General features: G+C 47.3%; 1 long non-coding RNA gene and 1 other non-coding gene across 2 annotated transcripts in view; one reads left to right on the top strand and one right to left on the bottom strand.

Annotated features, from left to right (window-relative positions):
• The window catches only part of LOC144329859 (uncharacterized), a 67,880-nt gene extending 55,390 nt beyond the window's left edge, over positions 1–12,490 (bottom strand). The window contains exon 1 of the long non-coding RNA XR_013395555.1: positions 11,842–12,490. This is a non-coding gene — a long non-coding RNA (uncharacterized LOC144329859). The remainder of the gene's footprint in view (positions 1–11,841) is intronic.
• Positions 12,491–14,681: 2,191 nt separating this feature from the next.
• On the top strand, positions 14,682–14,744 carry LOC114679817 (U7 small nuclear RNA). The gene has a single exon (XR_003731911.1). It is a non-coding gene; the product is annotated as a U7 small nuclear RNA (small nuclear RNA).
• Positions 14,745–26,888: the final 12,144 nt, after the last annotated feature.

Genomic DNA, 26,888 nt, shown 5'->3' with positions numbered 1-26,888 from the left:
GGGGAGGCATAAAAAAAGCATTTTGGAGCAGCCAGGTACAGTGGCTCTCAACTCTACTCTGAGCATTTTAGGAGGCCACGGAGGGAGGATCACGTGAGGCCAGGATTTGGAGACCAGCCTAGGCAACACAGTGAGATCCCATCTCTACAACATTTTTAAAACTTAGCCTGCCATGCCTGTAGTCCTAGCTACCCGGGAGAATGAGGCGGGAGGATCACTTGAGTCCAGGAGGTCGAGGCTACAGTGAGCTATAACTGTACCACTGCACTACAGCCTGGGTGACAGAGTGAGTATCTGTCTCTAAAAATATATAAATAAATAAAAATTAAAAAGTTTTGCTCAAATACACTGGAAAAAATCTGTATATGATATCCCTGTCTTGGAAATAGACCACATGCATTTGTCTCTTTTGTTCACAGCAGTACAAGCCCCTAGACTGCCTCAGAGTAGGTGCTCAACAAATATTTTCTTCAATGAATCAATTACCATCGTTAAGGTTTTATAATTACTGTAAATAAAGGAAGGGATTTATTTTTGTGTAAATATTTTCCCAATTTATTTGACCATGGAACTCCTTCAGAAAAGTTTTCAGACCCAAAGAAATAAGAGAAAATCAGTCTGGAAAACACTCTTTAGAAGAAAACAAATTTATCACAACTTGGGAAGAAATATGTGTAATACTACGGGTAATAGAAAAAAAGTTAGAGTTAAAAATGGAAAAGCGTAACTACAAGAACATTCAAGTATATTTCAAAAGAAAATAATAAAAATTAAGATTAAAAAATAGGCCGGGTGTGGTAGCTTATGCCTGTAATCCCAGCACTTTAGGAGGCTGAGGTGGGTGGATCATTTGAGGTCAAAAGTTCGAGACTACCAGCATGGTCAACATGGTGAATCCCATTTCTACTAAAAATACAAAAATTAGCGGGGCATGGTGGCAGGCGCCTGTAGTCCCAGCTACTTTTTAGACTGAGGCACGAGAATCGCTTGAACCCAGGAGCTAGAGGTTGCCATGAGCTGAGATTGCACCACTGCACTCAAGGCCTGGGCAACAGAGCAAGACTCCAGCTCAAAAAAAGAAAAAAAAAAAAAAAAGTAACTATTAGAATGGGAGAAACTGTGACAACCTTGATAGATAAAAAAATTTACTAATATATAGAGATCAAATATAGATACATAAAGAGAACATATTTGGCTGGTGCAAAAGTAGTTGTGGTTTTGGCATTAGTAGTAATTATGTAATTAACAGTAATGGAAAAGACCGCAGTTACTTTTGCACTAACCTAGTTGTCTGAACAGGCAAAGGCCACCTTGACAGGCAGTGTGTATAAGAGGAAATCATTGTCAAGCATTTTAAAGGAAAATGTTTTGTTTCACTAATAACTAAAGATATGTAAATTAATCCACTTTGGTACTACTGTTTTGCAAATGTTCAATCAACAAGCTCTTTAAAACCTACCATTTTAAAAGTCTACCATTGAATGACTTAGGAACACAGTTTGACGCTTTGTTGGGTGGCTATCGATTTGTGCACTCTTTCTGGAGAACAATCTAGCAACATTCATAAAATAGGGCATTAAAATAGTTATATCCTTTGGCCAAATTATTCCTCTTATGAAAATTCTTCCCATGGATATATTAATTAAAAGTAATTGCGGCCGGGCGCGGTGGCTCACGCTTGTAATCCCAGCACTTTGGGAGGCCGAGACGGGCGGATCACGAGGTCAGGAGATCGAGACCGTCCTGGCTAACACGGTGAAACCCCATCTCTACTAAAAATACATTTTAAAAAATGAGCCGGGCGTGGTGGCGGGCGCCTGTAGTCCCAGCTACACGGGAGGCTGAGGCAGGAGAGTGGTGTGAACCCGGGAAGCGGAGCTTGCAGTGAGTGGAGATCGCGCCACTGCACTCCAGCCTGGGTGACAAAGCAAGACTCCGTCTCAAAAAATAAATAAATAAATAAAAATAAAAAGTAATTGCAAAAACCCAAATACTTTTGTACTAACCTAGTAATTCAAGGGAGGAAAAAAAAACACATCGAAGCAAATGTTTGCGTAGGGCAAGAACACTCGGGGCAAGGAGAGGGAGGCACGCCCTATAGTGGGGAGAATCTGAATTACCTGGAGGTGTTTTGATGGTTTGTTTTGGTTTTGTTTCTTGCAGCCTACACCTGCTTTTCTTCTTTCCCAAATTTTCGATTTTGCCCCTCACTCTTGCCTAATTCTATTGGTTAGAAATCCCACTCTACCATTCCATCTGTAACTTTTTAAAACTTTATAATTGAACTGTTAAATGTATTTTTAAAATTTATTTTAAATATTTTCCCAATCTCTGCCTTCATTCTCCGGTCCTAAATGTACCATGATCCTGACATTTAGCACTATAAAATGTTTTTCCTGCTTTGGCCTTTATATATGACCATGATTATTTTATACCTGGCTTCGTTTACTCAACATTATGTTCATAAAATCCATCCATCCATATTGTCGCCATTTGTAGCTGCAGGTTCTGTTGGCTTGTTTGTCTGTTTTTCCGTTAGATATTCCATTGCATCAATATACTACCATTTATTTTTCCAGCCTATTCTTCGTGGGCATTTGAATTGTTTCCAGTTCTTGTTATTACCTGCCAATAATGCTGTTATAAGCAATCTTGTATGCTTCTTAGTGTCCATGTACTCACATTTTTGTTGGACATATAACAAGGAGTGAAGTTGCTATGACACAGAATACCCCTATGCTTTAACTTTTTTCTAGATAATGCCAAACAATTTTTCAAAGTTATACCAATTTGCACTTTCTCCAGCAGTGTATGAGAGTACCCGCTACCCCCCATTTTTGCCAACTTGGCAGGCTGCAGTGCAGTGCATGTCGTTGCGGTTTTATTTTGCATATTTCCCTAGGGCAAATTTAAAACATCTAAAGTGGGTGGCACGCCCTCTAGTGGGTAAAATCTGAATTACCTGAATGATTCTTTACAGAATATACAGGCTTCCTGGGCTTTCCTCCGCCTTCTCCTCCACCAGCAGTCTCGAAGAATAAAAAGTTGAACATCTTTCACAAATTTATTGTGCATTTGATATCCTCTTTTAGAAATTGCCCCTTTAAGCCTCTTGCTTATTTTTCTACTGATTTTTTAACAGCCCAATCGCTAAGATTTTTTATATTAAATTGTAAGAGTTCTTTATAGATTCTGACTAAAGTGCCTTATCAGTTACATGTGTTTCTGCTCACACCTTTCCACCTATAACTTAAATCAGCTGATTTTCACCTGTATAAACACGAGGCTCAATCCAAGTTTAATTTTGTCGTATTCAAAATCGACCAGGAGATGGAGCCCTAGCCTTGCGTCTGAGCCTTCCACAGGCTGTGCCTGGGTTTAAACTAAGCCTCCCAAAATATTTTGTAAGGGATGCTAAAGAGATATTAAACTTACAACCACTGTAAACAGATGGTATATAGCTAGAGCTGGCCTCTTAGTGAGAACAACATATTAATATTTTAGGGGAAAGTGACTGCTCAAAATAAAGAAATAAGCCGGGCGCGGTGGCTCAAGCCTGTAATCCCAGCACTTTGGGAGGCCGAGACGGGCGGATCACGAGGTCAGGAGATCGAGACCATCCTGGCTAACACGGTGAAACCCCATCTCTACTAAAAAATACAAAAAACTAGCCGGGCGAGGTGGCGGGCGCCTGTAGTCCTAACTACTCGGGAGGCTGAGGCAGGAGAATGGCGTGAACCCGGGAGGCGGAGCTTGCAGTGAGCTGAGATCCGGCCACTGCACTCCAGCCTGGGCGACAGAGCGAGACTCCGCCTCAAAAAAAAAATAATAATAAAATAAAAAATAAAGAAAGAAATAAAAAGCTCTTTATCACAAGGCAGGAAGCTGGGGTGAGGTTGCCCACAAACAGGTGAGGACCCCGTAGAATCCACGGAAACGCTCTCTGAGAAGTAACCTCCGGGCTGATAAAGAAAGTAGCCCTACCTCGCAGCCCTGGGGTGGCTGTTGCACTGTTTACAAGGGCACCCGCCAGCGCAGGGCCTCAGAAGAGGGTAGAACAGGGGTTTGGTGTTTTCCCACCTCCCTTCCCTTAGTCCTCTTTTTGGTTTTGTTTTCATTCGTTATATTTTGTGACTGCTTGAAACTTCCGTCCTCCTGCTTCCCAGCACCCCCGCCCCGCTTGCTGAATGAATGAATGAATGAATGGCAAGGTCTTAACTTTCTTGAGCTTAGAAACCAGTGCACATAAACCCCAAGCTCAAAGGAAGACCCCGGGGGAGAGCCCTAGGTGTAGAGGAGGCTCCTCCAAGAGGGGGCTCGGGCTGGGCTGGGCTGTGCGCTTGAGAGAAAGGAAAGGCATCTGCGGCCGAGGGCCATGAAATGAACAAGGGGCCGAGGCACACTGTGGGCGTGGTAGGAAGGCGACCCCTTTTCTCCAGCTTTCACAAGCACCTGGCAGGAACCACTACGTGGACATCGTGAGTGGTTCATCAGCAAGAGCACAGTAACATCAAGCCACAGATGCCACTCATTTCCTGGGGTAGCCAGGGCAGGGTTTTTACCGCTATGAGTCACCACCCTGATGCCTCCAAGGCCTAGTGCAAAGAGGAGCACATGTGGAATGTGGTGAATGACGCCATCACTGCCGTTCATTCTCACTGTCCAGAAATGGCTCCGGGTTGAGTTGCATCCCCAAAGCTTTCCTCTGTTTCCCCTCTGTTCTGACCCAGTGCAGGCCCCTTGCAGCCCAGGGGAAGAAACATACCTAGAAATAGGCCGTGGCCGCTTGTTCTCTTTTGTTTTCTTCACTGGGGATGATTGAGCAAGCCCACTGTCTGAGCAATGTGGAAATTCCAGCCCTCACGGCTTCACACTTCCAAGGGGAAGGACATTGCACCATGAAACTTCCTTGCTCTAGGCCTGCCAGGGTAGGTTTCCGGGGGACTGGGTTCTGCCCGGCACCAGGTCCCCAGGTCCAGGCCAGGAAAGAGCTGGTCTGCTGAGTGGGAGGGGCTGCCTGGGGCCACGCTCTGCTCCCACTGGGGTTGACCCAACACAGGCATTCTGAGGCCTGCTGCCCACAACCTGATGCCCAGACTGACAGTGTCCAGGCAGAGGGAGGGTGGAAGCTGGATGCTGGGAGAGGATACACAGCCCTGTGAACATGTCTCTTGGAGTGTGGGGTTTGGAGCCTCCTCCTTTCTTCCTGGTGCTAGTAGTTTGCTGGATCCAGTTTGTACTGCTTGCAAGAGCTAATTGTGGAATTTTCAGAAATTTTGCAAAGCAGTTGTTAAATTGTCATCATTTTAAAAATTAAATTATAACAACTTATGAGAAAATAAGGTTTTGCTTTTGTTTTTGTTTTTGAGACAGAATCTTGCTCTGTCACCCAGGCTGAAGTGCAGTGGCGCAATCTTGGTTCACTGCAACCTCCATCTCCCGGGTCCAAGTGATCCTCCAACCTCAGGCTCCCGAGTAGCTGAGATTACAGGTGCATGCCACACACCCATCTAAATTTTTTATTTTTAGTAGAGACAGGATTTCACCGTGTTGCCCAGGCTAGTCTTGAACTCTTGAGCTCAGGTGATCCTCCCGCCTCAGCCTCCCAAATTGCTGGGATTACAGGCGTGAACCACCGTGCCTGACTGAAAATAAATTATTTAAAAAGCAATAAATACTCAAAACATATCACTTCCTAATTCTTGTAGTCCGTTTTGCAATTATAGATATTCTTGAGGCTACTCCTGTCCATTGGGTCTGTGGAGTGGAAATATCGTATGGCAGGTGCTACTGCACACCTCTTCCCATTCTGCCTTCAGTAACATCATGGTGGTCGCCTGAAATTGTCCGTGCTGGGAGTATTTGTGTCATAGAAACCAGCGAATGCTGCACTGCTTTCCCCCAGAGCCTGTTGTTATCCATTTAGCAACACACTGCTGCACCTGGGCCACAGCTCCCAGAACCTGAATGTGCAGCAGCTGGGACAGCCATCCTTGGGCTTTCCACCTGCTCTGCCAGCTCTGGGCCTTTTCCTCAGCCAGACCAGAGGGAAGGGAAGCAGGAGCATGGAGGCAGTGGGAGGGAGAGGTAGTGTCATGCCCAGGAAACACCCTTGAGCCCACTCAGAGCGCAGCTGGGAAGAGCCTGGCTCACTTGCAGGGTGGCAGGACCACTCTGGGGGTGGGGCGGAGGCAGGGGAAACCGGGGTTATGAGGAGGGTGATAAGGTTCGTCTGCAAAAATGAAAGAAGTTCAGTGATGGAGCTGAAGGAAAGTGCGGCAGGCAGGCCGTGTGACCGCGCGGCGGGAAACCACAGGATTCTGCATTCTTCTGACCACAAGAGGAAGGTGAGCCAGAACCCGGAAGAAACAAAACCCCAAGGCACTGGCTTGTTCATAAAGTGCTGGCCCCTCTCCCAGGCCCCTGGTCACCCTGCTGGGTAACGGCACAGGAGAAGAGGCAACAGGACCTCCGGGCCTGAGGTGGCCCTCCCGGTGTGTCCCCGAGCTCCCTGGCCACTCGATTCTCTGCCCCCTCCTTAACAGTTGTTTCTCCAGGTCACTCCCAGCCTCCTCTCCACATCTCCAGGATGTTCCATTGCCCAGGGCCGGGCAGGAGACAGATGCTTTTCTCTACCTCAACTGCCAAGAGGCCTTCTTTCCTCTTGTACTGGTCCCCTCAGCACAGACCCTTCACGGGTGCCAGGCTGGGGGACGATCAGGTCTTTCCCTTCCCACGAGGCCATATCTCAGACTATCACATGGGGAGAAACCTTGGACAATACCTAGCTTTCCTGGGCAGAGGTCCCTGCGACCTTCCGCAGTGTACGTGTCCCTGGGTACTTGAGATTAAGAGAATGGTGATGACTTTTAACCAGCAAGCTGCCTTCAGGCACTTGTTTAACAAAGCACACCCTGCACAGCCCCAAATCCTTTAAACCTTGAGTCACCACAGCACATGTCTCTTGCAAGGACAGGGTTGGGGGTAGGGTCACAGATTAACAGCATCTCAAATACAGAACAAAATGGAGTCTCTTATGTCTACTTCTTTCTATGTAGACACAGTAACAGTTTGATCTCTCTTTCTTTTCCCCACACCCAGGATAGTCTCAAACTCCTGGCTTCAAGCAATACTCCTGCCTCGGCCTCTGAAATTGCTGGGATCACAGGTATGAGCCATTACACCTGTCCCTGAAATGATTTTTTTCTTTTGGGTGCACTATGTCTAAGACATTGCATTTACTAAACAGTAATTTATCTCCCACCCTTCTGAAAACAAAGCTGTATACACAAATTCCAACCAGAATTTCATCCACTAAACATTAACTGAGCAGTTACTATGCTCAGAGTAACTGAGCAGTTACCCTCATATGATGGGCATGAGAGCTGCAAAGGTGAACAGGGCCCGCCCTGGCCTTCCCTCCCTGGCCCACTTGCTGGGGCGAGTCCCATAAAGAGACGATCAATCAACAATGCCCTGAGGTAAGCATGGCAATGTGGGCGTGTACACCGTCCTAGGGGACCACAGTGGGAAACCTGCCAGGGCTAGAAGCCTGGTGTCCTCCCAGCCACCTCTGTCTCCCTCACTCCTGGCATCCAGTCACTCCCTGCACCCCTGAATCAAGTCTCCTTAAACTCTCAAAGCTGTGCTGGCCCCTCCAGAGACACCACTGACTTCAGGTCTCAAGTGAACTCTCTGATCCCGGCCGTTCTCCACACCAAAGCCAAAAAGGGATTTGTAAAGGGCAAAAATGACCATGACATTCCTCTATTTAAAACCTCCGGTGGGCCGGGCGCAGTGGCTCACGCCTGTAATCCCAGCACCTTGGGAGGCTCAGGTGGGTGGATTGCTTGAACTCAGGAGTTCGAGACCAGCCTGGGCAACATAGTGAGACTCCATCTCATAAAAACAAAAATAAAATCATTTTTTATTATTATTATTATTTGAGACAGAGTTTCACTCTGTTGCCCAGGCTGGAGTGCAGTGGCATGATCTCAGCTCACTGCAATATCCGCCCCCTGGGTTCAAGTGATTATCGCGTTTCAGCCTCCCCACTAGCTGGGATTACAGGCCATGCCTGGCTATTTTTGTACTTTTAGTAGAGACGGGGTTTCACCATGTTGGCCAAGCTGGTTTCAAACTCCCCAAGTGATCCACCCACCTCAGGCTCCCAAAGTCCTGGGATTATAGGCATGAGCCACTGCACCCAAAATTCTAAATGATTATAAGAAAAAAACCCAAAACCTTCAGTGGCTCCTGTTGGCCCTGGGATAATGTCCAAACTCATTAGCATGACTTCACAGCCCCTTCTCACCCACATGAGAATTATTTCTTTTACTTGTTCCTGTGACACCAATTTAAGTGAACACTTGCTATGTGCTAGGCCAGTGGTTCCTGACTTTTTTGGCACCAGGGACCAGTTTCATGGAAGACAAGTTTTCCGCTGGCGGGGCAGGCTGGTTTCGGCATGAAACTGTTCCACCTCAGATTATCAGGCATTAAATTGTCATAAGGAGGGTGCAACCTAGATCCCTCACACACACAGTTCACAGGAGGGTTCAAGCTCTGAGGAGAATCTAATGCCACTGCTGATCTGACAGGAGGCGGAGCTCAGGTGGTAACGCCAGCCGCCTCCTGCTGTGCACCCGCTTCCTAACAGGCCACGACCAGTACTGGTCCTTGGTCTGGGGGTTGGGGACCCCTGTGCTAGGCATCGTGCTGGGTGCTAGGATGCAACAGTGAACATACACACTGTACCCACTCCTGGAGCTTGTGGTCTAGCAGGGGATACAGACACTAAACAAATAGCAACACAGATCATTACAATTGTGTGAGTGCAGGAAAAGGAACATTTCCCTGTCAACTCCCTGTTTCAACCACAATAAACTACTCACAGTCCCTGCCTCCTGGCCCTGGCTCAGGCTGGCCTGTCTCCTTCAGTTGGCCACATTTCTCCAGCTCTCCTGGTCTCAGCTCAAGGTTCTCCTCTCTAAAGGAGTCTTTCCTGAACCTCCTAGGCAGTTCCATGGGGTTCTGCTCCCACCCTGGGTCCTGGGTCCTCCTGAGCCCAGCACGGGGCTTGGCATACTAAATGCTCAGTAAACGTTTGCCGCGCGAATGGTGAACAGATCCTCTTAATCCATGTGTGAGTGTTTGCTTTAAAAAAAATAATTATAGGCTGGGCGCAGTGGCTCACGCCTGTAATCCTAGCACTTTGGGAGGCCGAGGCAGGCGGATCACGAGGTCAGGAGATCGAGACCATCCTGGCTAACATAGTGAAACCTCATCTCTACTAAAAATACAAAAAAAAAAAAAAAAAAAATTAGCCGGGTGTTGTGGCAGGTGCCTGTAGTCCCAGCTACTTGGGAGGCTGAGGCAGGAGAATCGCTTGAACCCAGGAGGCGGAGCTTGCAGTGAGCCAAGGATCGCGCCACTGCACTCCAGCCTGAGCGACAGAGCGAGACTCTGTCTCAAAATAATAATAATAATAATAATAATTATAGAGATTTTTACTTTGATTTTATATCTTCACAAAAGGTTGGTGCTGGGTGCTTATAAAAGTAGAGAGAACCATTGCTTCAAATAGAATCCTTGTGAACCCGGGGACTTTCAGGGACTGTGACTAAGATGTGGGGATTGAGGGGTCCCCAGGATGCCTCAGGCCAGCAGGAGGTGGGTGGGGGCTGAGGGGAGGTGAGCCCGCTACCTAGCCTCACGTAGCCTGTGCTATGGCCACCAGCTATTCCCTGGGCTCTTGGCCCAGACGCCTGGCTGATCTCCCACTGCCACCCTCTACCCTTCGGCAGAAGCCTGAGGTCTGCCCTGGATTTAGCTCCTGTGGGCTATACAGTGCTGGGGAGGAGAAGAGCAGCTGGGATCGGGATCAGAGGTGCCTGGGGCAGCTGTACCCTAGCACTTCTCCCGGGCCGCCTGGCTGAGGCTGCTCCGCTCGGCTCCTCTCTGCTGGGTGAGGGGAGGAGCTCCACTCCCCCACCTCCTCAGTATCTGCCGGGGTTTGAGGCTGCACCAGGCCTAGGAGCAACAAAGGAAGGTGAGCTCCGCCACCCACCCACTCTGAAAAAGCTGCTGCTCCCTCCAGAAGAGACTTTGTCCTGTCTGGGAGTCCCCACCCTCGGCCCCTTATCTACAAAATCCACACCGCTCCCTGAACTTCCTTCTTCCTTGGAATTAGAGAGTTGAAAGATCACCTGGCCCACGCCATTCAGTTTACAGAAGATGACACTGAGGTCTCGAGTGAGGGGTTAAGTACCCAAGATGTCACAGCAAATAATGGCAGAGTCATGATTTCTAACAAACAAACAGAAGAGGCAAGTCCCCGGCCAGGCAGCAGCCGGGGCCCCTCTGCTACGCCTGCTCCCCCGCCCGTTTCTCATGGACTGCCCCATCTTTTGCCTCTAGTTTGAGCCTGAAAGTTACACCTCCAGTGAATGAAACTCCCAGGACCATTGCCATCCAATCTTCCTCCTCCTCCGCACCCACTCTCGGCCATCTGCCCTTCTCACCCACAGGTGGGAGCAAAGCTTGGTCAACCTGAGAGGCCTCTTCTAGGCAGGGACAGGAGAAGGGACAGCACAGCAACTCTGAGTCAGGACTCCTTTCAGTAAGGCGTGGTTGCCAGGACGGCCTGAGAGAAGGAAACCAGCCCAGGTGCTCTCTGTTTACCTTCTCGGAACACAAACACGACCAGACCCTCCCTGGCTGGCAGATTGCCGCTCGCCCTCTTGGGCCTTTCTGGCCTCGCAGGTACTGTTTCCTCAGCTCCAATACCCTTCCCTGCCTCTCTACCCAGCAAACTCCTTCTCCTTGTATCCTCTGCACTAACACTTCCTTGCTCCCTCCCCTTCCCCTCTTCTTCCTTTGTGCCTCGGTGGCACTTCTGAGACAATGTTACAAGCATAATAAAACAACAAGGTCATGAATCTGTGTCCTCCGCCAGACTCTGCTCAATGACCGTAATTGTGTGTTTATCTTTAAATTCTCAGAGCCCAGTAGATAGGAAGCACTCAATAAAGGAAAACATTGCTCAACAAATCAACATATGGACTCTGGATTTATTCCAGAGCTAAATTGGGAAGCAAGTTCTAATGTCACATAAGGATTCCCTTCCGATTCATTTATTCATCAAATAGTTATTGAATACTGCTACATGCAGAGGATGGTGTAGACAGGGTGCGGGGAGCACGAGGCTGGGGTGGACTCAGGCTCAACTTTCAAGGAGTTTGCATTTTGAAAGTACAGACAAGGCAGAAAAGAATTTGAGTTATAAGAAATGGCTAGCATTTACTGACCACCACTGTTATAAGCAGATGATTGCATTTAATTGTACACTAACCCTATAAAATAGGTACTTTTATTATTAGCCTCATTTTACAGATAAGAAAATTGAGGCTTGCAGAAGTGGAGAGACGTGGCCATGGCACAACTAGGAAGTCATGGAGGCAGGATTTGCACCCAGGCATGGCCCGGACCCCACCAGAATTAATGATGGTGGGGAAGCAATTAACTTCGCCTCAGGAAACTGGGAAGTCAAGGAAGGCTTCATCAAATGGGGGGCGGTTGAGATGTGCCCTGTAGAACAAGCAGGATTTCCATAGACAGGAAAGTAGCTTACCCCAAACTGTAGAAAGATCTGGTGTAAGAATTTCAGGGTTTAAATTAGTGGCCCTGAACCTTGTCGGCACACTGCAAACCCCTGGAGGACTTTTAAAAAGCATGGATGCCCACAGGTCCTGCCCTAGAGATTCTGATGTGATTGGTCCAAGAGGCTCTAAATGGGAGGCAGGAAGGGGCCTGGTGTAAAGTGTGTAAGGCGACACCTACCTGCAGCCCAGACGCTCCCTGGACGCTCCGGGTTCTGTTTGTGGAGCTTTCCTGTCGCCTTGGTAGGGGCCCCAGACAGCATGGGCAGGGCTGGTGCTTCCTCCCTGGAATTCATTCCTTGTCTGACCATTTGTGACCTTCCTGTGGCCTGGAGTTGCCGCAGACTCCTTGCTGGGGAAATTCCATGGTTTCCTTGCAAGGGCGCCTGGGTTCTGTAGAAGGAAGGCACCCAGCTTGCAGTATGCAGGAGCCGAGACCTGCAGGTCAGAGCGAAGACAGCTGATCTGAGGACCCTGGGCAGGCAGTCTGTGTGCTACAGACCTGACATGGGACAGGAGGGGCTGGGACCCCCTCCTCCGCATCCCAGCAGGCAGGCTCCGTGGGCCAAGGGCGGCTGTAGGGAGAGGGCACCTGGCTTCACCGTCACACAGCTTGATACCCACAGAACAGTGACATCCCCCAGAGCTGGGGGAGCCAGGCCATGTGGCTGCAGCAGGCAGGGGCTGGATTTCCCCTACTCAGGCCCAGGCAGTGACTCAGGTATGAGTGTTGAAAGCAGACTGTGACCTCAGCTCCCTTGCCCACTGGGGAGTGTCACCATGCCCCAGAGTCCCCTCAGGAGCACAGACAGCCTGGGGACCGGTGAGATGGAAGTTAGCAGTGTGGTGTCATGTGGGGCACACATGACTCTTGCCCTCACCAGCTGGGTGCCCAGAGCTTCCTGTTCCTCATAGAAGTGACATGAGCATCCAAGGAGGTGACGTTCATGAACGTCAGGAAGGCGCATAAACAACTACAACCCTGTCAGTGCCTGCTGCAATCCATGTATTTATATATTATTGTTTTTCACATATTAATCGGGTCTTATTTCCTTTAAATTTTTTTTTTTTATTATAAATACCACTGCATTTCCTTTTGAAATACTCCTCAAACTAGCCAGGCGTGGTGGCTCATGTCTGTAATTCCAGCACTTTGGGAGGCCAAGGTGGAAGGATCACTTGAGGTCAGGAGTTAAAGACCAGCCCAGCCAACATAGTGAAACCCTGTCTCTACTAAAAATACAAAAATTAGCTGGGCGTGGTGGCGTGAGCTTGTAAACCCAGCTACTCGGGAGGCTGAGGCATGAGTATCACTTGAGCCTGGGAGGTGGAGGTTGCAGCGAGCTGAGATCCCACCACCGCACTCCATCCTGGGTGACGGAGCAAGACTCCGTCACACAAAACAAAACAAACAAAAAAAAAAGAAAGAAGAAGAAGAAAGAAAAGAAAAGAAACACTCCCCAAAGCGAACCCCTAGGGTACAGTATCTAAAGCTCTAGCTACATGTTGCCAGGTTGTCCTCCAAAAAAGTTGAACTAAGTTGCAGTGCTCCTAGCAATACATGGTTTGTACCTATTTCCCTATGGCTTTGTCAATGGTAGGTTTCATATTGTTAATTTATTTTTGATAACTGAATGGATGTGCAGTGTGGCCTCCAAATAGTTTGAACGGACATTCATTTAATTTCTATCATTGCATAGAGGATCCACCTGCCTACTACAGAAGTTGCTCCTGTGGGCCAGGCGCGGCAGGTGACATCTGTAATCCCAGCACTTTGGGAGGCAGAGATGGGCAGAGACTGTTTGAGGCCAGGAGTTCGAGACCAGCTTCGGCAACACAGTGAAACCTCATCTCTACTATAAATTTTTAAAAATTATCTGGGCATGGTGGCACCCACCTGTAGTCCCAGCTACCCAGGAGGCTGAGGCAGGAGCATTGCCTGAGCCCAGGAGTTTGAAACTGCAGTGAACTAGGATCTCACCACTGCACTCAAGCCTGGGAGACAGAGTGAGATCCTGTCTCAAAAAAATGGAGGGAAGGAAGGGAAGGAGGGGAAGGAAGGGAAGGAAGGGAAGGAAGGGAAGGATGGGAAGGATGGGAAGGAAGAGAAGGAGGGGAAGGAAAGGAAGGAGGGGAAGGAGGGGAAGGAAGGGAAGGATGGGAAGGAAGAGAAGGAGGGGAAGGAGGGGAAGGAAGGGAAGGATGGGAAGGAAGAGAAGGAGGGGAAGGGAAGGAGGGGAAGGAAGGGAAGGATGGGAAGGAAGAGAAGGAGGGGAAGGGAAGGAGGGGAAGGAAGGGAAGGATGGGAAGGAAGAGAAGGAGGGGAAGGAGGGGAAGGAAGGGAAGGATGGGAAGGAAGAGAAGGAGGGGAAGGAGGGGAAGGAAGAGAAGGAGGGGAAGGAAAGGAAGGAGGGGAAGGAGGGGAAGGAAGGGAAGGATGGGAAGGAAGAGAAGGAGGGGAAGGAGGGGAAGGAAGGGAAGGATGGGAAGGAAGAGAAGGAGGGGAAGGGAAGGAGGGGAAGGAAGGGAAGGATGGGAAGGAAGAGAAGGAGGGGAAGGGAAGGAGGGGAAGGAAGGGAAGGAAGGGAAGGATGGGAAGGAAGAGAAGGAGGGGAAGGAGGGGAAGGAGGGGAAGGAAGGGAAGGATGGGAAGGAAGAGAAGGAGGGGAAGGAGGGGAAGGAGGGGAAGGAAGGGAAGGAAGGGAAGGAAGGAAGGTAGGTCTCTCTGGAATGTGGTCCCTACTAGATGGTAGGTGGGTGGATCAATGTGCAAGCCTTCACCTCAGGGATGCCTCCCTGAAGCCCAGGCAGGCCTCTTGCCTATGCTTCCACAGTCTGTGACCCTTTCCTTCAGTCACCTTCTCATAGCTGTCATTTTATGTGCATTTGGGAAACTGATTAGTCCATTTCTTCCCCACAAGACTGTAACCCCATGAGGACCTATTGTTTTGATCACCATTGGATCACGTATCACCTGGTGTGTGCCTGGCAGAGAGTAGGCACTCATTTAAATATTTGTTGAAGTGTTAACAGCTCTTTTAGAGTTTGTCTAGCAGGCTTTCTGGTTTTTGCTGGAAAGCCCCCCTCCCCCAAGAAAAGTAATTTAAAAAATGAAACAAAATAAATAAATACATACATAAATATTTGTTGAATAAATGAATGCTTAAAAATCTCATGAGTAAGTATGCCAGAGCTCAACTGTGGTATATATCTTTGCAAAAGGATTTGTCACTGGGTTTAATCAGAAACGTTTAAGGAACACGTACCACGTGCCGTGTTCTCTGAAGCATGGGGTAGAGGGGCAGTATACAAAAGTGAGAAGACAAGGTCTCTGCCCTTAAAAACACAGGCTGGTGGTGAGAGCCATGCATCTGCTGTGGCTGCTGTGGGGTCTTGCCCTGTTCTCCCTGTAAAGGAAGCTTCGGGGCAAGTGAAGCTGTTTACCCATGGTCATGGCAGGATGCAGCCATCTGGGACATCCTAGCCCCCAAGATCAGAATAAGTGTGGCCAGCCTAAGCCATAGTCTCCCACAGTCAGATGGCCAGTGATTTAGAACTAGAGAAAGCAGGAAGTCTGGGCACTGGGAAGGATCTCGGGGATGCGCTAACACTTAGCTTCATCCTGGACCCCCAGGCGCAAATCCCGGCTCTGCTGATTACAGGGCCCTGGCAGCCAGGCAAAGCACCCGCCTCTCAGCATTCACTGAAAAAGCCTCAAGGGCTGTGGGAGGATTCAAAGGTGCCTGGCACACGGTAAGCACTGACACACATTAGCTGGTGAGTGATTTCCCCAAGGTCCTGCAGATCGAGAGGAAAACTCCCATCTCCTGACCTCGCAGCCGTCAAAGCCATCCTCATAAAGCTTTTGGTGTAAGTATTCCCATCAAGAGGAAGATGTTTCGTTTTTTATGCAAAGCAGCTTCAACTGAAACTGACCTCATCATGGGCGTCTGAGTTTGTTTTTGGAGAGGAGGGAGGGAAGGAGCCAACTCTCCAGGAACGGCGGGGACACACCCAGGTTACCCAATCCCTCAGGGCAGTGGAGCCAAGTGCCTCCCAGGTCCCTTTCTGGGCTGGAGGGCCCTGTGGGGGTGCCTTCCTCAGTGCCAGCTCCTCCACAGCCCTGGGTCTGCAGGGGAGAAACCCAGAGAGAACCTTCCCCAGGATCAGCACAGGGTGAGGTTATCACAGGCAGGCCTGGAGTGACCCTCGGGACCAGCAAGAAAAGTCACATAGGCCACACTGTCTCTCACCACCCAGGACAGGGCAACGACTGTTCCCACTCATGCTTTGCCTCTGAAGCTGCCCTCACTGCTTTTCAGGGCTCCTGGCTCATAATAGTAATCCCGCCAGCCCTGGACGCATGCTGTCCCGCCTCGGCTTCCTTCTGGTTTTCCGCACAGTTCCTTCCCCAGATTGCCTCCCTCTCTGTCTCTAGTCCCTCCATAAATTGGGGTGCCCGGTGCCCCTGTGATGGCCTCTCAGCCCTTTCTTTCCTCCAGTTGTATACCTCTGGCTGGAACTGTCTGCTACTTCACCTCTTGGGGGACAGTCTGACCCACCCAGTAAACCTTTTCAAGCCAGGGCCTGGTGGGGTGAGAAGGAGGCTGTACCCTGCAATTCCTCCGAGATCTAATCTCACCCCATCTGGTCCTGCTCTGTTTCCCACTGATCCAACTGTTCTTCCTTTAGGGATAGAGAGGGCTTCAACACAAATGCCTCCTGACACCACGGTTTGTAACATAAACTCTGTGCTTGGTTTTCTAAGCTTTGGCCTCCAAAGAAAAACCCTTTCTCAACATACTGCATACAACATATGCATACTGTTTTTCAGACCATGCTGTCAACGATGGATTTTGAAGCCTCTACACTGAAACTTTTTTGTTCTAGGCCAGAGCTGCTCAGTCACCTGTGTATAATAACCTGAGGACGTTATATGCTAAAACACAGATTTCTGGGCCTCATCCCCAGAGACTGAGATGGAGATTCAGTAGATGTGGGCTGTGGTCCCAGAATTTGCTTCCCTCCCAGGTAATGCTGATGCTGCCGGTCCACCAATTCCACCTGCAGCAGGACTGTCCTCAAAACCTCAGCCCTTACCCCAAAGTAAGGAATGCTCCCAGCTTAAAGGGGAGAAGAGGAATGAAGGAAAAGATGCAGGCAAGAAATATCTCACTTAAAACATTTCCAAATACTGACCAATCCACAGGCTTACCCTTGCAAAGTAATGAGTTCTTTGCAAAGCAAGATTCTGAGAAGTAAGGAAATTTGCCCAGGTCACACAGCTTTTGACTGGCAGAGGCTGGATCCAGCTGCTAACCTGTCTGCTTTGTCCTGGCCCACTGAGTCATTGAATTCATGTGAGATTGATTGTCACTGGCAGAACCATCACTAGACTCTTCTGGCACGGCTGGTGAGAACTGTCATCTCTGCTACCCACACAGTGTTCACAAATGCACATGCAGCTATCTCTACACCTGATACATCCCACTGCTCCCCAGGTTAGGGTGCTGGGGTTAGTGTGTCTGAACAGTGGCCGGAGCAGCCTAGCTGGAAGAGGCATTCCCACTCTTGGGTCTTTCATGCCTGGCTTGATCCTTCTCTCCAGACAGCGTGACCAGGACTGATAGGTCCGGACTGTCCTAGAATATTGTTGACTGTGTGAGAATTCTCAAGCACCAAATATTATAAGGAGTAGAAAGCTAAACCAAGGGTTTAGCACTTTCTCAAAGTGTGGTCCCAAACAGGTGTGGTGGCTCACGCCTGTAATCCCAGCACTTTGGGAGGCTGAGGCTGGAGCGTAGATTGAGACCCAGAGTTCAAGACCAGCCTGGGCAACATAGTGACACCCCCATCTCTAAAAACTATTTTAAAACAATTAGCTGGGTATGGTGGTGTGTGCCTGTAGTCCCAGCTACTCAGGAGGCTGAGGTGGGAGGATCACTTGAGCCCAGGAGTTCGAGGCTGCAGTGAGCTCTGATCAGGCCACTGTACTTCAGCCTGGCTGACAGAGCAAGGCCCTGTCTCAAAAAAAAAAAAAAAAAAAGAAAGAAAATTAAATAATTTTTAAAAATAAATAAAAATGTGTGGTCCCCAGACCAGGAGCATCAGCTTCACCTGGGAACTTGTTCGAAATGCAAACACTTGGATTCCAGCCCCGACCACTGAAGCAACAACTTTGGAGTTAGGGCCCAGCAGTCCATATCTTAACATGCCTTCCAGGATTCTGACGCACAGCTAAGGTTTGAGGACTGCCGTTCTCTGGAGAGAGTTAGCCAGATCCCTAGTATGGCTGGGGAGGCTTTGATTTGGTGGCATGGAGGGTTCCCTGCTCTCTGGGTTAGCTCTGACAGTCACCCGTGGAGGAGGAGTTTGTGGAGCACATGGTGATAATCTAGCTGTGAGGTCAGCTGCACACTCCCGCCTCCCTCACTTGCAGCCTTGCCCTGGAGAGGATTTATTGCCAGGATAGTCTTGTTGCTGTGGTAACTCTTGCATTCAGGCCAGGCCCTTCCTCGGTGGGGGATAAATTTACATCACTTAGACACTAGGTAAACTCGATGTCCTTCTCCGTTCCCCAGAGCCCAGGAAGCCTATTTATTGTCACTGCAGTGGAAGGCCGAACCACCGCCCCGGCCCAACTGGCCTTGGTGTCTTTTCTTTTCTTTTCTTTTCTCTTCTCTTTCTTTTCTTTCTTTTCTTTTCTTTTCTTTTCTTTTCTTTTCTTTTCTTTTCTCTTCTCTTCTCTTCTCTTCTCTTCTCTTCTCCTCTCCTCTTCTCTCTCTCTCTCTCCCCCCTTCCTTTCCTCCCTCCCTCCCTCCCTCCCTCCCTCCCTCCTTCCTTCCTTCCTTCCTTCCTTCCTTCCTTCCTTCCTTCCTTCCTTCCTTCCTTCCTTCCTTCCTTCCTTCCTTCCTTTGAGTTTTGCTCTTGTTGCCTAGGCTGGAGTGCAGTGGCACGATCTCGGCTCACTGCAGGCTCCGCCTCCCAGGTTCAAGCGATTCTCCTGCCTCAGCATCTGAGTAGCTGGGATTACAGGTGAATGCCACCACGCTTGGCTAATTTTTTGTATTTTTAATAGAGATGGGGTTTCATCATGTTGGCCAGGCTGATCTTGAACTCCTGACCTCAGGTGATCCACCCACCTCAGCCTCCCAAAGTGTTGGGATTACAGGTGTGAGCCACCATGCCCGGCTGGTATATTTCTTACAATGTTCACGAACTCCCAATTTTCTGTTTTAGGGAAAAAGTACATTGAATGTTATATATGGGGTCGGTGTGGAGGAAAAGTTAAATATTAAATTTGAATTCAATTAAACATGGACACAAACAATGATCACCAATTCCCAGAATAGGTTGTGTGAGTCTCTTGAGGTGTTCATCCAGCACTGTTCGGAGAAATCTCTATTTCAATCTACTCCTATACGCTAGTTATTGAAAAACAATAGACGATAGCAAAACAAGTTCACCTTTTTGTGTTCCTTGAGCTCAGTCATTAAGGGCCCTCATGACTGGGCCTCATGCCAAACAACTAGTTACAAAAAGAACTAGGGTTCCAGACTGCGCTGAAGCTTCGTGAGACGTCTCCTCGTCTGTGCACCGACAAGTGGCCGACCCTGGAGCCCAGGCTGTTGCTTCCCAGTCTGGTGGTGAATCCTCCATAGTCTGGTGAGTGTAAATATCTTTTCCCTTCTTCCCTTCCCATTGCAATTTGCGTATTATATCAATCTGCTTAGTATCTGTCTATTATTATATCATTTGCTTATTATATCTGCATTGCCATTTACATGAGATAAAGGTTGTTTACCCTTAAAGGTATTGTGTGTATGTCTTTTCTTCTCCCTTCATGCATTTCCCACACAGAACAGTCGGGTACTTTATATGGTATTAAAAAATTATGCTAGCCTCTGTTATTTCTGGACGTGACACAGCAAGTACATGTGGGGCAAATGTGTGTGTGTGTGTGTGTGTGTGTGTGTGTGTGTGTGTAGGAGACATAATTCACATAAAATTCATCCTTTTAAAGCGTACATTTTGGTGGCTTTTAATTTTAAAAGTAAATGGTACCACAGGAGAACTTTCTGGAGTGATAGAAATGTTCCACAGCTAGTTTTGCATGACTATTCCATGGGGCCATACAATTATCAAAATTCTTCCTTAAACTGAACAACTGAGGCCTGTTCATTTTATTGTATCTAAACTACATCTCAATTTAAAATAGTAATTTTTAAATTATTAAATTAAAATGCTGTTTTAACTCAAATTTAATGTAATTAAACATTTTTTAATTAAATACTTTTTAAATAATAATTTTAAAAGCAAATGGCACTACTTTTTAAAAAAATCTGGCACAATTAAAATGTGGGAAACATACAGTGGTTGACTCAATGAAATAGTCTCCAAATTAACAAGCAAACAATATTGTATTTTTAGTAGAGACGGGATTTCACCATATTGGCCAGGCTGGTCTTGAACTCCTGGCCTCAGGTGATCTGCCAGCCTCGGCCTCCCAAAGTGCTGGGATTACAGGCATGAGCCACCACGCCCAGCCACTGGCCTTATTTTTTAAAATAGTATGCCCACCCTCCAAATAAGCAATAGCCTATTATACATGTAATATATGTAATAGAATGTCTTATTATATATTCACCAGGTGAATGAGCAAGTTGGTTTTAACATGTCTGCAAGAATTATAACATTTGGGATTTTCCTTCATTTTATTCTAATTTTCATCTTAAGCTAAGTAGTGTACAAACAGGCAAATGATATAGTAAAACATGACTAAGACAAAAACCAAAAACAGCCTTAGTTTCTACAGAGAAATGATGTAATTATCTGAGGCAATTTTCTAAGCATGGGAAAAAGACATTTTAAGGGCCAATCATACTAGAAAAACGAATTCCATTCCGAGAAAGAAAATAAACTTTTATCTGAGGAATGCTTTAGTTATCAGGCCCAGAGAGGCATTGAAATGTGACAGAGTGTGACAGCAGTCACATCCTTGAGCTAAGTGACTACTTCTTGAAGGCATTTGCTATGTGGGCTCTAGACTAACGCCAAGCAGCCATAAAATGCCATACACTGGACACCATCGTGCATACCCTGTAGTTCAATAATGTACAGTTAATCATTAATCAGTGTTATTTCTATAAACCAATGAGCACTCCTGTCAAACAACTTTGTCAGTCCACCTTTTGTTCCCTTTTGCCCTTAAAAACCTGCTTGCAGCAAACCCTAGCGGGAGCACTCTGCAAGACAACTGGGAAGTGTGTCCCAGGCTGCAGTTCTCAACCTCGGCCCCAATAAACTCTCTCTGTTAATTTCGCCTCAGTGTCCTTCTTTAGGTGGAAAATTCTTACGGCTATCTTAGGTGCATGCACTCAACTCCATTTCCTTATTCAAACCACAGACCATTACTTTTGAATGTGAGAATATATGTAATTACTAAAATATGCACATTTATTTATTTTTTTTTTGAGACAATAGTCTCGCTTTGTCACCCAGGTTGGAGTGCAGCAGTGCAATCTTGGCTCACTGCAACCTCCACCTCCTGGGTTCAAGCAATTCTTAGTGTCCCAAGCAGCTGGGATTACAGGTAAGCGCCAACACGCCCAGCTAGTTTTTTGTATTTTTAGTAGAGACGGGGTTTTCCTATGTTGGCCAGGCGCGTCTCAAATTCCTGGGCTCCAGTGATCTGCCCACTTGGGCCTCCCACAGTGCTGGGACTACTGATTGTGAGCCACTGTACTGGGCCTTATTTCTAAGGAGATATGTATGTTTTTGTCATGTTTTTTCTGGTTGTGAGATCATCTCTATGTGTTATGTGTGCAGGGGTTCTTATTTTAAGCTAGGTATCTATGTAGGTGAGAGTGAATATGGGATGCATTTATCTACAGCTGTGTGTGCACTCTCTCTAAAAGGTATGTAACTGGGGCATTGTGAACCAAAGGTGGGCCAGGAGTCACCAGGTATGCATAGATTTCAAACAGAGCTGGGTATGCATGGATTTGAAACAGGCAATGCTCCCAGTCATGGAATGTAATCATAAACACATACGGCAGTTTTATAGTGATAATCTCCTTTTTTTCAGACAGGGTCTTGCTTTGTCACCCAAGTTGGAGTGCGGTGGTGCAATCTCGGCTCACTGCAACCTCCACCTCTTGGGTTCAAGCGATCCTCCCACTTCGGCATTCCGGATAGCACCACCGGCTAATTTTTGTATTTTTTGTAGAGACAGGGTTTCACATGTTGTCCAGGCTGGTCTCGAACTCATGAGCTCAAGCAATCTGCCTGTCTCAGCCTCCCAAGTTGCTGTTATTATAGGGATAATCTTTATTTTTTATTTTTTTATTTTTATTTTTATTTATTTATTTTTTTTTTTGAGACGGAGTCTCGCTCTGTCACCCAGGCTGGAGTGCAGTGGCCGGATCTCAGCTCACTGCAAGCTCCGCCTCCCGGGTTCATGCCGTTCTCCTGCCTCAGCCTCCCGAGTAGCTGGGACTACAGGCGCCCGCCACCTCGCCCGGCTAGTTTTTTGTATTTTTTAGTAGAGACGGGGTTTCACCGTGTTAACCAGGATGGTCTCGATCTCCTGACCTCGTGATCCGCCCGTCTCGGCCTCCCAAAGTGCTGGGATTACAGGCTTGAGCCACCGCGCCCGGCCTATTTTTATTTTTTTAAGGAAGAAGGGAATACTTACTGAACAGCTAGTCCATGTTAAGCACCATTTTAGGAACTTTATAGTTATTATCTCTTGTAAGTAATCAGTCCTACTAACCTAAACAGGTATGAACTGGCCCCGGTTTGTTTGTTTGTTTGTTTCTGAGACAGAGTCTCGCTTTGTTGCCCAGGTTAGAGTGCAGTGGCATGATCTCAGCTCACTGCAACCTCTGCCTCCCAGGTTCAAGCAGTTTTCCTGCCTCAGCCTCCTGAGTAGCTGGGATTACAGGCACGTGCCACCACACAGGGCTAATTTTTGTATTTTTAGTAGAGACGAGGTTTCACCAAGTTGGTCAGGCTGGTCTCAAACTCCTGATCTCAAGTGACCCAGCCTCAGCCTTCCAAAGTGCTGGGATTACAGGCGTGAGCCACCATGCCTGGCCTGAACTGGCCCAGTTTTTTTTTGTTGTTTTTTTTGAGATGGAGTCTTGCTCTGTCGCAGGCTGGAGTGCAGTGGCACGACCTCGGCTCACTGCAACCTCCACCTCTCAGTTTCAAGCAATTCCCCTGCCTCAGCCTCCTGAGTAGCTGGGACTACATGCCTGCGCCACCACGCGTGGCTAATTTTTTTTTGTTATTGTTATTTTAGTACAGACGGGGTTTCACCATGTTGGCCAGGATGGTCCCGATCTCCTGACCTCGGGATCTGCCCCCCTCGGCCTCCCAAAGTGCTGGGATTACAGGCATGAGCCACAGCGCCCAGCCCCACTGGCGCAGTTTTATAGTTGAGGAACCTGAAGCTTTTCCAAAACAACGTAGTAAGTGGCAGAGCAGCCTGATTTCTGAGCCTGTAATTTCTTTCTCTACCACGAAGTCTCAACTAAAATGTAAAATAATTTCTTCAAGAAAATGAAAAATGATAAGCTCTCACTCCAGTTTCTAGTGATATGGAATGTGATGTACTTTTTTGCTCGGAAAGCATCATATTTGATTTGTATGTAGAAGAGAATTCCAGATGTTTGCTTAAAGCTCAACACCACAAAACGGAAAGGATTCTGGGCTTTGGTTTCATTGCAAACAGCAGCAAGCTGCTGACTGGGAAGAGCATTTCCTCCTCTCTGGGCTCCTCCACACCACATCTCTCCTCAATCCCCAGGATAGACGGGTCCTCTTTCTCTGCCTGCCTCTTACAGTCTTCATTTCAATCTTCATTTCGCTCTAGAAGCCCTCCATAGGCCAACTCATCCATGCCGCGGTTTTAGCCCTCTTTCACCTGTTTCCAGGTGTAGCACCTAGATGGCGCTCCGGGCTCTCCAGAGAACGATTCCAAAGCCTAACTCATTTTCTTCTTTATCCACTCCTCCCCACTTTCCACTTTTTCCTCCTGCATTTCTTTTTTATTATTATTTATTTATCTATTTTTGAGACGGAATCTCACTCTGTTGCCCAGGCTGGAGGGCAATGGTGTGATCTTGGTTCCTGCAACCTCCACCTCCCGGGTTCAAGCGATTCTCCTGTCTCAGCCTCCCGAGTAGCTGGGATTACAGGCGCGCACCACCAGGCCCGGCTAATTTTTGTATTTTTAGTAGAGACGGGGTTTCACCATATTGGTCAGGCTGGTCTCGAGCTCTCGACCTCAGGTGATCTGCCTGCCTCAGCCTCCCAAAGTGCTGGGATTACAGGCATGAGCCACCACACCCGGCTCTCCTGCATTTCTGTGTTGACTTTCTTAGGGATGATAATGGTATTCTAGTCAGCTAGAAAGTCGTTTATCTTAGGCAGTGAGTACATGCTTAAATTATTAGGGACAAAAGCCTTATATCTGTAACTTGTTCTTTTTTTTTTTTTTTTTTGAGACAGGATCTTACTTGCGTTGCCCAGGCTGGAGTGCAGTAGCGCAAGATCAAGGCTCACTGCAGCCTTGACCTCCCAGGCTCAGGTGATCCTCCCACCTCAGCCTCCCAAATAGCTGGGACCACAGGTGTGCGCCACCACCTCTGGCTCATTTTTGCATTTTTAGGGGAGATGGGGTTTCACCATGTTGCCCACACTGGTCTCAGACTCCTGGACTCAAGCCATCTGCCCGGCTTAGCCTCCCAAAGTGTTGGGATTATAGGCATGAGCCACTGCACCTGGCCTCAACGAGTTCCTTTTTGAAAAGCATACATATACAGGGAGATACAGCAAATGTGGCAAACTGTTAATTGATAAGAAGTATGAGTATCCATCTTTCAACTTCTCTGCATATTTGAAAAATTTCAAAATAAAATATTTGAGGGAAATGCTAAGAACACAACAAAACCCAAATCTTTTGAAATTTAAGCATCAACATTGCTTTTGACCTCTCTCCCTCCCAAACCTGCAGAAGAGTACCTCCTATTGCCATGTTCGCGCCACCACATTTCAATCAGGTTTGTGTTTTAAAGTTGAAAGCCACAGTCATCCTTCGAAAAACACTCTATACTTTGCTCTCTTAGTTGACCAACTATCACTAGGCTGTAAATTTTTATTTGTGCAAATGATATTACATTCGACTTTAGAAGCTTAAGCAAATAAAAATGTGCTTCCCAATTGCTGCGTGTTATTCCTTGAGATCAACTGTCAGAGACTTTCATCTGAGATGACTTGAGGTGATAAGGAAGCAACAGAAGTTGGCAGCAGTCTTGCTTTAATCCTCTCAGAGTTGCCAAGTTCCTGGCAAGACGTAGTTTTTTTTTATCGCTGTGAAGGTAACACTGGAGCCCCCGAAATGATACCCCAAATGAAGGCCACAGAAGAAAAGTTTCTCTGCCCTCCTGTCTGTTGCCCCTGATTCTCCCCCAGGTGAGCCATAGAAACCAGAATTCCTCTTCTCCAAGGCGGGTCATAGAAGCCAGAATCCGTTTTCCTGAAAGCCAGCCATAAAACCTAAATACATTGCTCTTAAATCTCCCCCACCTTTCTATGTAACAGCTGGCCATAAAGAAATGAAGACACTCATTCCAGAGGGATCCTACCCCCACACCTGGCAGGGGTAATGCTGCAGACAGACCTTGGTGAGCTTCCCCATGAAGTCTATTCTAATAGCATTAGGACCATGCCCTTTTTGTCCATATTTCTACATGTCCAATCATATTTCCACATTGACTTTTCATTGAACATAAGCATAAAAATGAATAGTTTTCCCTATTATCTTTGGGTCTTCATTCCAAAGGCTACCATGTCAAGTAAAACTGTAAGTTTGTTATGCTTTTTCTTGTTAATCTGTCTTTTGTTATAGGGGTGTCAGCCATGATCTAATGGAGAGGAAAGGGATCACTCCTTTCCTCAAGTGATCAGGCGGGTGGATCACTTGAGGTCAGGAGTTCAAGACCAGCCTGGCCAACATGGCAAAACCCTGCCTCTACTAAAAATACAAAAATTAGCCAGGTGTGGTGGTGGTGCATGCCTGTAATCCCAGCTACTGGGGAGGCTGAGGCATGAGAATTGCTTGAGCCCAGGAGGTAGAGGTTGTGAGATGGTGCCATTGCACTCCAGCCTGTCTAGTCAAGGTGACACAGCAAGACCCTGTCTCAAAAAAAAAAAAAAAAAAAAAAGAAAAAAGAAAAAAAGTTAATGAACTTAGGTACCTACTTAGGAGAACTGAAAATATATGGCCACACAAAACTTTGTATGTGGCTGTTCATAGCAGCATTATTCATAATAGCCAAAAAGTAGAAACCACCCAAATGTTCGTCAGCTTACCAATGGATAAGCAAAAATGGCATATCCTTACATTGGAACAGTACTGTCAGAAAAAGTAATGCAACACTGAATATAGACATGGTACAACATGGATGACTCTTAAAAACACGATACCAAGTTAAAGGAGCCAAACCCAAAGGTCACAGATTACATGATTCCATTTACATGAGATGTCCAGAATGGGCAAATCCATGGAGACGGTTTGTTAGTATTTCCCTGGGGCTGGGAGCAGAGGGATTGGGACTAGGGAAATGACTGCTAATGGTACAGAGCTCTTTCTGGGGTGAGGAAAATGTTCTAGAATTAGGTGGAGATGGTTGCACAACTTTGTGAATATGCTAAAAGCCACTGAATTGTGCAATTTAAATGGGTGAATACTATGGCATGTGAATTATATCTCCATTTTTAAAAGAAGTTAATGAAAAGTAACTTTCTTATTTCATTTTTAAGGACAGTCAGGGGAGCCCGGGGGCATGTTGGATATGAGTGTATCTCTAGCCTTCAAGTTACCATTGGCCAGAGGGAAGAGTGGCCCCAAACTCTGAAGGGTGCTGGCAAGGTTCCCCATCTTCCCCGCCCCAGTCCCCACAGGAACATCACAGTATGACTTGGCATCTTTAGGGCAGATCTCAGTATGCCTTGCATTCCAGCCCACCTCCAGAATCCCAGCACTTCCTCCAAGATCAATCCTCCTGTGAGTCTCCAACCTCATCCCCACTTCATTTTCCTCATTGTACTTATCCCACCAAATTTTGGCTTTGTTAGCTATACTGCAAACAGTAGGTGCTCAATAAACTACTAGTGAATGAATGAACTTGGGGGAAAAAAAGCTTACACAGAAATCTGTAC

The sequence above is a fragment of the Macaca mulatta genome, chromosome 7 (genome assembly GCF_049350105.2).
Source record: "Macaca mulatta isolate MMU2019108-1 chromosome 7, T2T-MMU8v2.0, whole genome shotgun sequence".
In the NCBI taxonomy this organism is placed as follows: domain Eukaryota; kingdom Metazoa; phylum Chordata; class Mammalia; order Primates; family Cercopithecidae; genus Macaca; species Macaca mulatta.
This window is presented reverse-complemented; position numbering and strand designations above follow the sequence as displayed.